Here is a 15081-nt window from a genome sequence, read left to right on the forward strand (position 1 = left end):
CGCTGTCCGCCATTGCATCCTTTTAAAACCCACACATTCTCCCCTGCCAAAGTACTTGAGACCGAAAAAAAGAAAAAAGAAATACAAGTCAATACTCAATCCAGAGAAAATGCTGTCATTGTGGTGTGTCTGGTCAAAACAAAGCTGATGTCAGCATAAATAATGGCTGCTATGAGTCTCTTGTCTTTTGGCCCACTCGCCAGAAATCAGCAAAAGTCGATACTAATTGCTATTATCATATTACTGCAAATTAACATTTGGGTCTTTGGGGCTTTATGATGGCAATAAAGCAAAAATATTTAAGAAGCCACGCTGCAATCTCTCATGGAAATAGATTTAATTAGTGCACTGCCGTCAAGTTGAAATGATCTCAGAATTATTCAAAACTCTCGGGGGCTGCTGCTTCGCAGTGCGGTGAACTTTTTGCCAACTAAGTGCCAGCGAATTCGGTTGGCACTCCCCGGCAAGAAGGCTCCAATCCACATTTGTTTTGCCGTGTCTGAGTGATCCATTAAAAACGGGAACAAATTCCACGCCGCCGAACAATTTCAGAGGCGAAAATGACACTTTGGCTTCTTGCACATCTCAAGTGACTATTGTTTACTGAATAGACGTCTAGCACTAAATCCCATAAATCAATGACAAACTATGGCAGACTGGGCTATGATTCAATGTGTATATATTCTAGTAAAATGGTTTAAATGTAGAACACGGGCAGGCTTTAGCAGACAGCACAGGTTTTGCTTCTACATGTGATGAATTGACCCAAACTTTGAAGATAAAACCACAATAGACAGCAGCCTTATACTTTATATTAGCATGATGCAGACCTTGAGCGCCCTTTGGGTGCAGACACGTCTATTGTGTAAACCCGAATAATGGCAATGGGTGAATAAATCAAGATGACAATTTTACTTAGAAGCTGGTGCTTTGCCAATACATAATGTACTTTACCAGGTTAGGTATCATTTTTAAAAGGGGGACCTATGATGAAACTCATCTTTTCTGACCTATAAATGTTACAGTGTTGGTTAATCGTGTTGAAAAATGCCATAAGGTTCATCATAAGGTTGTTGTATTTTGGCGGGAGCTTGCACGCAGCTTTGGATGCCTCTCTTCGCTGGGTTTTACAGTCTGGCTACGTTGTGAGGTCACGGCGAGGTGGACGTACTTACTGTATTTGGACATTAGCTAAGGCTCTCAGCCAGAGAGGCATCAAACTCAGGCTATGTGGAAACTCAAAATATATATACACATATATACATATTTTATACAGCAGGGTTTCCCGCAGCACTTTGTTGTTAAGGCGGCCGCCTTAACAACAAAGAGCCACCGCCTAAACTAAAGTCTTAAAAAAATTTAAAAAACTTAGTTTTTTCACTTTACCTTTTTCATAAGGACATTATGTTAAATGAAGAGTTTCTGTCTCTGATAGTTGATATAATAATGTAACTGCATCATAAAGCCTACATGAACTCCATGTGTTCAAGGGATGAATAGTCTCTCCTATTGCTATTGTACTATTTATTCAGCTATAGTTACATTAATCATTAGTAATGTAGCAGCCTAGTTTTGAATGGCAGGGTCCCTGCTATCACATGTTGATAAAAAATATAACATTTACATAATAAAAATCAACTACAGGCTTCCCAAAGTCTGTAATTAATTAAGCATGATGAGTTGAGCATATGTCAGCATGTGGCCACACTTTTAACTCTTTTTTCAAACGCTTATTTACAGTAAGACATTAATTTGATTTAGTCATTATTGTGTCTTAGTAAGTCAATATTTACTAAGTCAAAATAATGACATACTTAGTATCTCAGGTAACGAGGACTGTTTTGTGTTTTGTTTTTACTTTACAGAAAACATTTTGAGATATATATCGTACATTGCCATTCAGCATACGGAGCGGGAAACACAACCAAAAATTGTAGGCTTCTTCACGCTGCCCTACCTCACCACAGTCAGTCTATTGCCCCCCCAGGCAGCGATCCGGGCAACGCCACCTTCCCCCTGGTGGGATACCACCTTAGCTAACAAATATTCTGGGGGAAGCACTGTCCAGTATATGATGTATATATATATATATATATATATATATATATATATATATATATATATATATATATATATATATATATATATATATATATATATATATGGACACGCCTTCTCATTCAATGTGTTTTCTTTATTTTCATGACTATTTACATTGTAGATTGTCACCGAAGGCATTAAAGCTACAGTATGTATGAACACATATGGAGTTATGTACTTAACAAAAATCGGTGAAATAATTGAAAACATATTTTATATTCTAGTTTCTTCAAAATAGCCACCCTTTGTTCTGATAACTGTTTTGCACACTCTTGGCATTCTCTCGATGAGCTTCAAGAGGTAGTCACCTGAAAGGGTTTTCACTTCCCAGGTGTCGTAGTTTTGATGCCTTCAGTGCCAATCTACAATGTATATAGTCATGTAAATAAAGAAAACGCATTGAAATGAGAACGTGTGTCCAAACTTTTGGCCTGTACTGTATATGTATATATATATATATATATATATATATATATATATATATATATATATATATATATATATATATATATATATATATATATATATATATATATATATGTCAATTTTATTGTATTTTCATCTAATCTTGGCACCGGTGCTGCAAAAAGCAGCTTTTTTATGCAGTCTCTGAATCCATTTTAGACTGTATAGGTGTACCTGATGTTGTGACCAGGTGAATCTATATAATGTTTATGAAGTTTATGTTCGATTGTATGTGGAAAAACAATAGCAAAGACGACCTCAAGATGTCATTGAAACAGTGTACATTTTCAAATGATAAACTATGATACTTTTGGAGAGAGTGGGGCGTGATTTCAATCTGGGCATGCCTCCAGAATCGAACATCTTGCAGACAGACTGAAAAAACGGGGTGTAAAAGTGACTGTGGAGCAAAATGCAGGGTTTCACCTGCATGTAATCGATCAAGGCGCCACGTAACTGGACAATAAAAGCCGCCACACCTTAAACATTTGAGCTTTTTATACATGAAAACAAATGTAAATAAAATATTATATGGATACATATACTTTTTATAGTCTATAATTTACACACTATTAACCATAATTAGTTTGAAATACATCTCAAATCGCATAAAATTGTTCCTCTATATACTGTATTTTGAAAAAAAGGCATCTTATATATATAATATCATCTTCCTATGTATAATATTGGAAAACATACACTACCGTTCAAAAGTTTGGGGTCACATTGAAATGTCCTTATTTTTTAAGGAAAAGCACTGTAGTTTTCAATGAAGATAACTTTAAACTAGTCTTAACTTTAAAGAAATACACTCTATACATTGCTAATGTGGTAAATGACTATTCTAGCTGCAAATGTCTGGTTTTCAATGCAATATCTACATAGGTGTGTAGAGGCCCATTTCCAGCAACTATCACTCCAGTGTTCTAATGGTACAATGTGTTTGCTCATTGGCTCAGAAGGCTAATTGATGATTAGAAAACCCTTGTGCAATCATGTTCACACATCTGAAAACAGTTTAGCTCGTTACAGAAGCTACAAAACTGACCTTCTTTTGAGCAGATTGAGTTTCTGGAGCATCACATTTGTGGGGTCAATTAAACGCTCAAAATGGCCAGAAAAAGAAAACTTTCATCTGAAACTCGACAGTCTATTCTTGTTCTTAGAAATGAAGGCTATTCCACAAAATTGTTTGGGTGACCCCAAACTTTTGAACGGTAGTGTATATGTACAAAATAAAAACTAATAACACAGATTTGCTTTAAATATATGTGAAAAATGTGTTTAGTGTATTTATCGTATTATCTAAAACCAGTGATTCTAGAAATGTGGTACATGTGCCACTAGTGGCACGCCAAAGAATCGCTTATTTAAATTTTGAAACACAGTGTTACTGTTCAGACTGTGTGTAATGTTACAGTGGCCAAAAATATTAAATATACGTGTTAGATAAAACGTATGCCCTGTTCTTAATAAAAACTTACTACGCTACTGTATTTTGATGTGGGTCATTATGGTGGTACTTGGAGAGCCAAATGTTTTCTGAGGTGGTACTTGGTGAAAAAAGTTTGAGAACCACTGAGCTACACCACAGGTCTTCCACAGTGGGGTCTGTGACACCTATGAGGTCCGCATAGGTACTGCAGGGGAGTCGTAAAATGTTCGGTTATTTTGATTTTTTATATGTATATTCCTTCTGCAATTTTTCCACAAATTTCTTGAAATACACATTCCCATTGATCCAGCACACTGTAGTGTCATTTGGAAATGGCAGTGATATGTCCACCCAACTCAATATAGGTTTAAAATAAATAAAAAACATTAATATAAGAAAATGTAGACCCACCAAAAAAGGGGGGCCACCGGGGATTGTTTTATGACCGGAAGTGAGATGGGGTTTATGACCCCCCCCACCCAGGAATTTCCATGTACCTCTAAAATAGGGGGGGTCAGTGGGGTATTGATATATGACCCCAAGGAAGTAGGCATGGCCGAAACCGGAAACAGGAAGTATACATCATATCCGGCAGCCATTGTAATTTTGTAGTTTTTTGTCCTACAATAGTAGTTACTAGTTTTTTGTCCAAACTTTTTCCACTGTGAGCCGCATACGGAAAAATTAAAGCATGCGGGGGCCATTTTGATATTTTTCATTTTCAAACCATAACAAAATATATGGATTTTGTTTTTTTTTACCTTTTGGGCTCCCGGTGACCATAAAGGGTCTACGTCATTAAAATGTTAAAAACAAGTCATTTTTTAATTTCTTATTTATTTTTATTTAATGCTTAAAGTAAAATTATTATTTTTGAGTTATCACAGTGAAAAGATAAATAAAATCCCATTAAATATATTTTGGATCCAAAAGGTGCCCCACTCATAAAGTGATACATTTTTATTAGCTGTTTTTTACTTTCAACACTTAAGTTACGAGATCAACTTCAGATATATCTGTCGATTTTACGTTTGAACTATTATTTTGTTTGTTTTATTCTCTTTTGTCAAAAAAAAAACTTTGATGTTTTTGTATGGCAACCACATAATATATGCAATATTTTCCACATAAAACATTTTACAGTGAAATATTTGAAATATTTGGAGCCTTGAATAGGTCAATATTTTCACAAAGTGATACATTTTTATTAGCTGTTTTTTACTTTCAACACTTAAGTTACGAGATCAACTTAAGATATATCTGCCATTTTACATTTGAACTATTATTGTGTTTGTTTTATGCTCTTTTGTAAAAAAAAAACAACTTTGATGTTTTTGTATGGCAACCACACAATATATGCAATATTTTCCACTTAAACCATTTGAAAGTAAATTTTTGAAATAATTGGAGCCTTGAATAGGTCAATAATATATTGTAACATTGTTTTTTTGTTTTTTTTGAGCAATGGCAAAAAAAGAAAAAAGAAAGATAGACAACAGAAAAAAACAGCCTGCATGGCAGCTTTGTGTCAACATTGCAACTTTTTCTAGTTAGATTTCACCTCATTCCACTTTTTTGAATGTTTATTTTTTATTTTTGCAATAGCATTTCCAGAATGTGTGGCGGGCCGGTAAACAATTAGCTGCGGGCCGCAAATGGCCCCCGGGCCGCACTTTGGACACCCCTGCTTTAGGGGCTCCGTAGTATTGTAATATCAATTCTAAAAGTTGCATCTTTTTCTGATTATATTGCCTTTTTTTGCTAAAAATGGTTTTGTTTTTATTTTATCTCGACGATGTGTTGTGGGCCAACAAAACTCGGGAGTTAAAGGCCCCTGACCTAAACCTCAAGAAAGTGATAGAAACGTAGATTAAAATCATCATAGGTCCCCTTTCAGGAGATACTGCTTGTTATGATTAAATGACCCAACACTTATTAACCACAAGTTCACAACCAGCTCCTTGAACATGTTTTCCCCTTAACAACAAATATGTAACTCACCTAGAGGGTGCAGAAACATCCAGGTAGACGGCCAGATGAACGGATGAGAGTGAGAGGGGAAAAAAAGAGAAAAAGACCAAATTAGCTTGATATTACAGAGAAAAGTTTGCCAAGTTTTCACTGTGGATAGAGATGCTGTAAAAAAAAAAAAACAAGAAAAAAAACAAGACAGCTCAAAATATGACACCAGAAACTGAATGATGGGCCAAGTGAACAAACAAGGCTGCATATAAAATGTGCCAGACACTGAATGTCTGCCCCCCCCCCCCCACCCTCACAGCAACAAAATGTACATAAATAAAAAACTGTTGTAAAACATAGGTAGCAAAGTATTTTCATAGTTGTGAACAATCTGAGAAGGTAATGGGAGAAAGGGAATGGGAGAAAGGGCAAATCTTTGACCCTTTTAATGGTTGAGTTTCCAATTAAAATGAAATACTTGGAAAGTGTAGAATGAAATAGTATAATACAGAAAGCAATGCTACGTGTGATGAGATGCCATCATAATTGGTAGCAGCAAATTTTGTGAGACTTTTCTCCAAAACCTGTCAAACTCCTGGCCCGCGGGCCAGATTCGGTATTGGATAATCATCATGCGGCTGTCCCGTACAGCGAACATCTGCAAATAAGTTCACCAAGATCGGTGTCGCCCCATCTTATCTTTAAACCTACACTTTTGGTACACACGCTATACTGCTCGCTTAATGTGTTTAATGCTAACAGACCCCACAGGCGGTTTAAGGAAAGTTAGCATTGTGATCGTTTTAAACTTGTTCAAACATTTATCAAATATATTTTACCGGAACAAATGAACATAAATAAAATAGCAAATGCATTTCTATTTACAGTTACCAAACTCTGTTGACATGATTATCGGACGCTTGTTTTGTACTCATAAGCCAGTCTGCAGTCTGTCTGTTGCTCAACTGCCTTAAAAAATATTTTTTTTAAATGTAAAAAACAATAAAAACATTTTTAAATGAATAAATGGGAAACACCGAATTACAATATGAAATATACCTAAAAAAATATCAATTTTGTGAATAAACTGAACAAAAGAAAGGAACTACCAAAACTTTTTATTGGACTTCGACATGATTAATTCATTACTAATAAGTAGGGCTGGGTGATATGGACGAAAAAGTACATCTCGATATATTTTTACTAGAGATGTCCGATAATATCGGACTGCCGATATTATCGGCCGATAAATGCTTTAAAATGTAATATCGGAAATTAACGGTATCGGTTTCAAAAAGTAACATTTATGACTTTTTAAAACGCCGCTGTACGGAGTGGTACACGGACGTAGGGAGAAGTACAGAGCAGTTGCGTCTCCCAGTCATACTTGCCAACCCTCCCGATTTTCCTGGGAGACTCCCGAATTTCAGTGCCCCTCCCGAAAATTTCCCGGGGCAACCATTCTCCTGAATTTCTCCCGATTTCCACACAGACAACAATATTGGAGGCGTGCATTAAAGGCACTGCCTTTGCGTGTCGGCCCAATCACATAATATCTACGGCTTTTCACACACACAAGTGAAAGCAAGCCATACCTGGTCAACAGCCATACAGGTCACACTGAGGGTGACCGTAAAAACAACTTTAACACTGTTACAAATATGCGCCACACTGTGAACCCACACCAAACAAGAATGACAAACACACTTCGGGAGAACATCTGCACCGTAACACAACATAAACACAACAGAACAAATTCCCAGAATCCCTTGCAGCACTAACTCTTCCGGGACGCTACAATATACCCCCCCCCCCCTCCCCCACCTCAACCTCCTCATGCTCTCTCAGGGAGAGCATGTCCCAAATTCCAAGCTGCTGTTTTGAGGCATGTTAAAAAAAAATAATGCACTTTGTGACTTCGATAATAAATATGGCAGTGCCATGTTGGCATTTTTTTCCATAACTTGAGTTGATTTATTTTGGAAAACCTTGTTACATTGTTTAATGCATCCAGCGGGGCATCACAACAAAATTAGGCATAATAATGTGTTAATTCCACGACTGTATATATCAGTATCGGTTGATATCGGAATCGGTAATTAAGAGTTGGACAATATCGGAATATCGGCAAAAAAGCCATTTTCGGACATCTCTATTTTTAATATATAAATCACCGGCTTGAATATTCCCTTTTCTCTTCTACGACTCTCTCGTCGTCATTTTGGATGTACGTTGTGATTTCCCTTCCTGGTTCCATGACCTGCCCTATCTTGCCTCTGATTGGCCTGTCCCTAATGTTTTGCCTCAATCGCAACCAATCGTGACTCATCATAGTAAACAACCAACCAGTCATGGAAGTTCTTATACGTGCAAGCACATCTTAGAAAGAGGAAGAGGAGGGGTTTACCTGCTCAGTGGCCTAGTGGTTAGAGTGTCCGCCCTGAGATCGGTAGGTCGTGAGTTCAAACCCCCGGCCGAGTCATACCAAAGACTATAAAAATGGGACCCATTACCTCCCTGCTTGGCACTCAGCATCAAGGGTTGGAATTGGGGGTTATATCACCAAAAATGATTCCTGAGCGCGGCCACGGCTGCTGCTCGCTGCTCCCCTCACCTCCCAGGGGGTGATCAAGGGGATGGGTCGAATGCAGAGAGTAATTTCACCACACCTAGTGTGTGTGTGACTATCAGTGGTACTTTTAACTTGGAACACAACAAATAAGTGTCATGACGTGGACTATTTCGCAACTTACTGCGAGGATTGTTTTCACTGAATGCAATCGGACAGGACCGGACAAGGCTTGCAGGTAAATACATGATTTAATTTTGACTAAAAAGTACAAACAAAAGGCGCTCACAGCGGAGGCCCAACTTGGCTAAGTAACAAAAAACAACCCGAAGGCGAGCGTGCCTAACGCACGTGAAAGCAACGGCAAAAAACTTAGGACATGAAAAACTCGCTAACTGTGACATGAAACATGAAACTAAAAAAACTCACTAGACTGTGGCTTGAATAAACCAAAACTTACTGTGGCAAGGCATGGAACGAGCATGAAACTATGGCATGGAAAGAATCAGTACAGAGCATGAAATGAGCAATGTCGCCAGGCCGACTACCTGGCAACTACAGGCTTAAATAATAATGTCATGATTACCAACAGGTGCGTGAGTCCAAACAAATGAGGCAGATGAAACTAATGAGTTGTCATGGAAACTAAAACAAACCAGGGTGCACAAAAACAGGAACTAATGGAGTCCAAAACTAGCAGAAAAATAACAAAACACAATCCAGACCACAGGACATCACAATAAGCGGCGTTTGGTCATTTTAACGTGAAATAAATTATATCGATATATTACGATATTTTCTTAATTCGTATCTTGTTTAAAAATATATCGATACATCTTACAAACTCGATATATCGCCCAGCCCGACTAATAAGGTATACTCCATTACCTTTGCTTGTAAAGCTAAGACAACAATGATTTGTTGTATTTTCGAATATAAAGTACCAATGATGGTCACACACACACGAGGTGTGGTGAAATAACTCTCTGCATTTGACCCATCCCCTTGTTCCACCCCCTGGGAGGTGAGGGGAGCAGTGAGCAACAGCGGGGGCCGCGCCCAAGAATCATTTTGGTGATTTAACCCCCAATTCCAACCCTTGATGCTGAGTGCCAAACAGGGAGGTAACGGATCCCATTTTTATAGTCTTTGGTATGACTCGGCCGGGGGTTTGAACTCACGACAGGGCGGACACTCTAACCATATCTTAGCATACTGTATAGTGTGATGTATATTAAATTGGCCTCTAGGATCTTTAATGTTCAAAATTAGGGATGTCCGATAATATTGGACTGCCGATATTATCAGCCGATAAATGCTTTAAAATGTAATATCGGAAATTATCTGTATCGTTTCAAAATTATCGGTATCGGTTTCAAAAAGTGAACATTTATGGCTTTTAAAACGCAGCTGTGTACACGGACGTAGGGAGAAGTACAGAGTGCCAATAAACCTTAAAGGCACATCCTTTGCGTGCCGGCCCAGTCACATAATATCTACGGCTTTTAACACACACAAGTGAATGCAAAGCATACTTGGTCAACAGCCATACAGGTCACACTGAGGGTGGCCGTGTAAACAACTTTAACACTGTTACAAATACGCGCCACACTGTGAACCCACACCAAACAAGAACGACAAACACATTTCGGGAGAACATCCGCACCGTAACACAACATAAACACAACAGAACAAATACCCAGAACCCCTTGCAGCACTAACTCTTCCGGGACTCTACAATATACACCCCCCGCTACCCCCTACCCCCCCCCCCCCCCTCACCTCAACCCCGCCCACCTCAACCTCCTCATGCTCTCTCAGTGAGAGCATGTCCCAAGCTGCTGTTTTGAGGCATGTTAAAAAAAATAATGCACTTTGTGACTTCAATAATAAATATGGCAGTGCCATGTTGGCATTTTTTTCCACAACTTGAGTTGATTTATTTTGGAAAACCTTGTTACATTGTTTAATGCATCCAGCGGGGCATCACAACAAAATTAGGCATAATAATGTGTTAATTCCACGACTGTATATATCGGTATCGGTTGATATCGGAATCGGTTTTTAAGAGTTGGACAATATCGGATATCGGCAAAAAAGCCATTATCGAACATCTCCATTCAAAATGTTAAAAAAAAGACAATGTTCCACATACAAAATTCAAAAATCAGCCAAGCCATCGAAATATTTAAAAAATGCATTCTTGCATAATTACTTCTTACCCTCCCCCCAAAAATACCCTGTACTTTTCAACCTCCCACCATGCATCTGGATATATGAGCCAATCACAGGGTTTATAAGTCCACCCACAGGTTCAGAGAAATGATAACCATTATCCTGCCCCCACATTTTCAGTGTGGGTAAGTCTGCAAGTGTGGCCATCCATGCATGGTGGGGATCGATGAGAAAACACAAAGCTACCAGCACTTCCAGTGGTGGGGGCCGTGACCCTTTGTGAGCCTTCGAGCTAGCTGTCTTGTCAAGCTGGAAAATAAGGGGTAATAAAAGGTCAACTACTGTACATGCCTGGGCTGTGGGAATCTGCAATGGATCATGTTACATAACTTCAACAATATTTCATTGTAATATTACAAGGTTTGGTTTTTAATCACAAATAAATCTGGTGCAACATGATCACTTGGGGTGCTAAAAAAAATTCCATCTGAAACCCAATTATTATTTTTTCCAATTGTTAACTGCACTGCAAAAAGTCAGTGTTCAAAAACAAGGAAAAAAAATACAAAAATTAGGGGTATTTTATTTGAACTAAGCAAAATTATTTGCCTATAGAACAAGAAAATTCGGCTTGTCAAGACTTTCCAAAACAAGTAAAATTAGCTAACTCAATTAACCCAAAAATACCTTAAAATAAGTATATTCTCACTAATAACAAGTGCACTTTTCTTGGTAGAAAAAAAAAGAGAACTTTTTGCTCAATATGTTGAAAAATATTCTTAAATTAAGTAAATGCTAGTGCCATTATCTTGACATAATGACATGCGCTCTGCATCGTGATTTTTTTTTTCATGCTTGAAGTAAGAAATTATTACTTTAAAAAAGTAGTTTTATACTTGGGAGTGTTAATGACACAGCTTTGCAACACTTGATATTCTAGTTTCTAGCATGTTTTACTTAATACAGGTCATAAAATCTCAGCTACAAGCTGTAATATCTTACTGAGATCATTTAGGACCAAAACCCTTAAAAGAAGTAAAACACTAACATAAAATCTGCTTAGTGAGAAAAATGATCTTATCAGACAGAAAATAAGCAAATATCACCCTTATTTGAGATATTTAATCTTACTTAGATTTCAGTTTTTGCAGTGTGATTCATAATTGTCTAAAATCTTTAGTTTTTTTTCCAATAATCTTTTTTTAAACACTTTTTAGTCCATCTCCATGCTTACTCGCTGCACACTGTACATCAGCCACCAAAAGGAGGTTTTGCAACCTGTAACCTGTTTTAAAAAAGTTTTATCATAATTACTATACCAAATAATACATCAGTGTTTCCCATAAACTGCCAACATACCTGTGGCGGTGGGGGCGTGGCTATGGGCGTGGCTATGGGTGTGGTCACCATGACATCATCGAGTAATTTGCGTAATTTACTAAAATGATATGATTTTCTCTAAAAAGGTTCAAAAAATGTATACTTACTAATTAATAATAACAGTTTTGTTTTAAACGTCCATCCATCCATCCATCCATCCATTTCACAATATAATTACAACACTTTGTGTACATATTTATATACAGATTTGAACAATAGGTTATTCACTGAAATATATTTATTAATCATGGTTCTTACAAAAAAATATATCTTATAAAATATAAAAGCTAAAATGTCTCTTAAAGCTCTGCCCCTTTAATTAGTGCATACTAAATAATTTAACTTTAGCCTACTACTACAACCATATTATTTACCAGCAACATAAAGTGAAACAGAGGCAGAGGTGTCCTGCCACAGTCAGTAACAAATAAACAGAAAACAGTAGTGGTCAAATACAAATAAGACAACAAGAGAAGTATCCTACACTTCTCTTTTGTAAAGTAAATCTGAACAGCCTATATGGGCATCTACATCAACTATATGATTTGCCTGAGAAGCTGGACAGGACAAAAAATAAATAAATAAATAAATAAATATTTTTTTATTTTATTTTATTTTTTATTTATTTGTGGCGGACGTAATTCTTTCGTGGCGGGCCGCCACAAATAAATAAATGTGTGGGAAACACTGTACATTGCGGGAATCGGTTTGAATGGAGAATGTTATTGAATCGAGAATCAATTTTGAATCGAATTGTCACCCCAGTAATCGGAGTCGAATTCAATCGTGAGGTGCCCAAAGATTCCCATTTGCTCATAAACACATTATAGTGCACCTGGTCTGCCAGAGAATAAGAAGACATGTGAGTTATGGTAACACTTTAGTATGGGGAATATATTCACCATTAATTAGTTGCTTATTAAAGTAACAAATACTTAATTTAGAGTTATTTGGACACTAGGGGAACATATAAGGGTTAGGGTTAGGTTTAGGGTTACTAATAAGCAATAATTCTGAGGTTATTGAGGGAAGACTCTTAGTTAATGGCTTACTGGTTGTATAATAAGGCCATGCAAAATAAGGCATTAATAAGTACCTAATAATGACTAATTAAGAGCCAATATGTTACTAATTTGCATGTTAATAAGCAACTAATTAATGGTGAATATGTGCTCCCCATACTAAAGTGTTACCTGAGTTATTTATCGAGTATTTATCGAGTAACAAGACACTGTTTCTCAAAAAAAGTGCCTAACGACACATTTAGTGAGGATACTTTTAGAGACGCTAAAAAGAAAGCATGCACCGCTTTGCTGCTGCTGCTATGTGCCCCATCTAAAAAGCACCAGCATTAAAAAACAATAACAAAAGGAATACATTTGCTTTGCTTTTCATGTTTTTTACTCACTTTTGTGAATGCCTCATGGGCAATTATGCAATTTCAACAATTATGTCATATCATATTATAGTCGTACGACAATGGCAATTCAAACTCAAGTTTGGTTTGATTAAAAAAGGAACCATATGTTCACGCTATGTACAGTTAAAATTAAAATTATAAACATTTTGAAAAAGTTATAAATATATGCAAAAATACAGGTTACCAGCTCCTCCATCACGTGTTGGCTTGGCAAATGCCACAGTGAGCCCCGTAAGATCTAACCAAAACATTCGGTCTTAGTCGCTGGCACTAGCTCATAGCTGCAGATCGACGTAACTTTGTTTTTCTAATCATGAAACAGAGCTGATATTCTTTGAATTAAAGAAAGATATCATTGAAAACATGACCAGGTGTGTAGTCGAAGAGGTTGGAGCGTAGCAGTGCGAGTCTGCAGCATACTAAAGCAGAATGAGTTGACAAAGCCTGCCAAATATTGTAATTTCGAACCGGCATACATTTATCCATGAGAATATATAGAAGCTGTTGATGGTGTGTTTGACGGAGAAGCAGCTAAAAAAAAATCCTGCATAAGTCCACTTTATAAGGTAAATGCTGTACATTATTATTGCATTACTTCTTTGAACTACTATAGATGTTTGTACTACATCGTATTGTTTTTTATAAAACATTTCTTATCTAAAAGTATTTTTTTTCTTTTTAAAATGCATGTAACTGTTCAAATGTTGCTGTTTATGGGGGGCCAAGCAATCATTGCAGCGTATTGCATGCTTAGATGGCTAACATGATGCAGAGAAAAAAAGCACATTACTCAATTTTCTCAGTCTTTTTTGCCACTTGTGCCAGCTTTTTTTTAAACATGCTGCAGGAATCAAATTCCAAATGAGCTAAAATTTGCAAAAAATAACAAAGTTTACCAGTTTGAACGTTAAGTATCTTGTCTTTGCAGTGTATGAATATAGGTTGAAAAGGATTAGCAAATCATTGTATTCTGTTTTTATTTACCATTTACACAACGTGCCAACTTCAAGCAAACTAATTAAAACCCAACAAGAACACATTCCAAAATACTCTTGTTGACAAATAGTCTCTAAAACATGTTGACATTCAATTTGAAGTTCTTTCCTACTTGTTTTAATCTGTAAAGTCTTACTAAAAGGTTTTTTTTTAATAATTAATTCATGTGATCTTTTTAAACCACTTAGTGATTGCAATAATTAGCATTTTCTTTTCACAAAGAAATTATTATAATGTTGTGACTTGAGTTGCAGGTGTAGTAACTGTGGACTGCATTAAGAACTGCACTTTATTTATTAAGAAGTCAGGTATTTGCTGTTATCTATTTTAAATACATATACTCCATTTGCATCATGTTATATTATATTGTTTTAGAAATGGCTCTTTAACTAAAAAGTTACAGTACCCAGGCATGTTCCGATCAGGGATTCATAATGCCGATTACGATCAGCGATGAGTAAAAAACCGGCCAATACCAATACCGACACCGATCCATGCATTAACTGTAAATGTTTCAATGTATTTATAGTGAATACTATTGACGGTATAACAATATCAACACAATATTTGATCTAGTTC

General features: G+C 36.7%; 1 protein-coding gene across 2 annotated transcripts in view; it reads right to left on the minus strand.

Moving 5' to 3' along the window:
• LOC133634106 (protein sidekick-1-like) overlaps window positions 1-15081 on the minus strand; it is a 962694-nt gene that overhangs the window by 601196 nt on the left and 346417 nt on the right. The window lies entirely within an intron of this gene.

Source organism: Entelurus aequoreus, linkage group LG18, assembly GCF_033978785.1.
Source record: "Entelurus aequoreus isolate RoL-2023_Sb linkage group LG18, RoL_Eaeq_v1.1, whole genome shotgun sequence".
Classification (NCBI taxonomy): Eukaryota; Metazoa; Chordata; class Actinopteri; order Syngnathiformes; family Syngnathidae; genus Entelurus; species Entelurus aequoreus.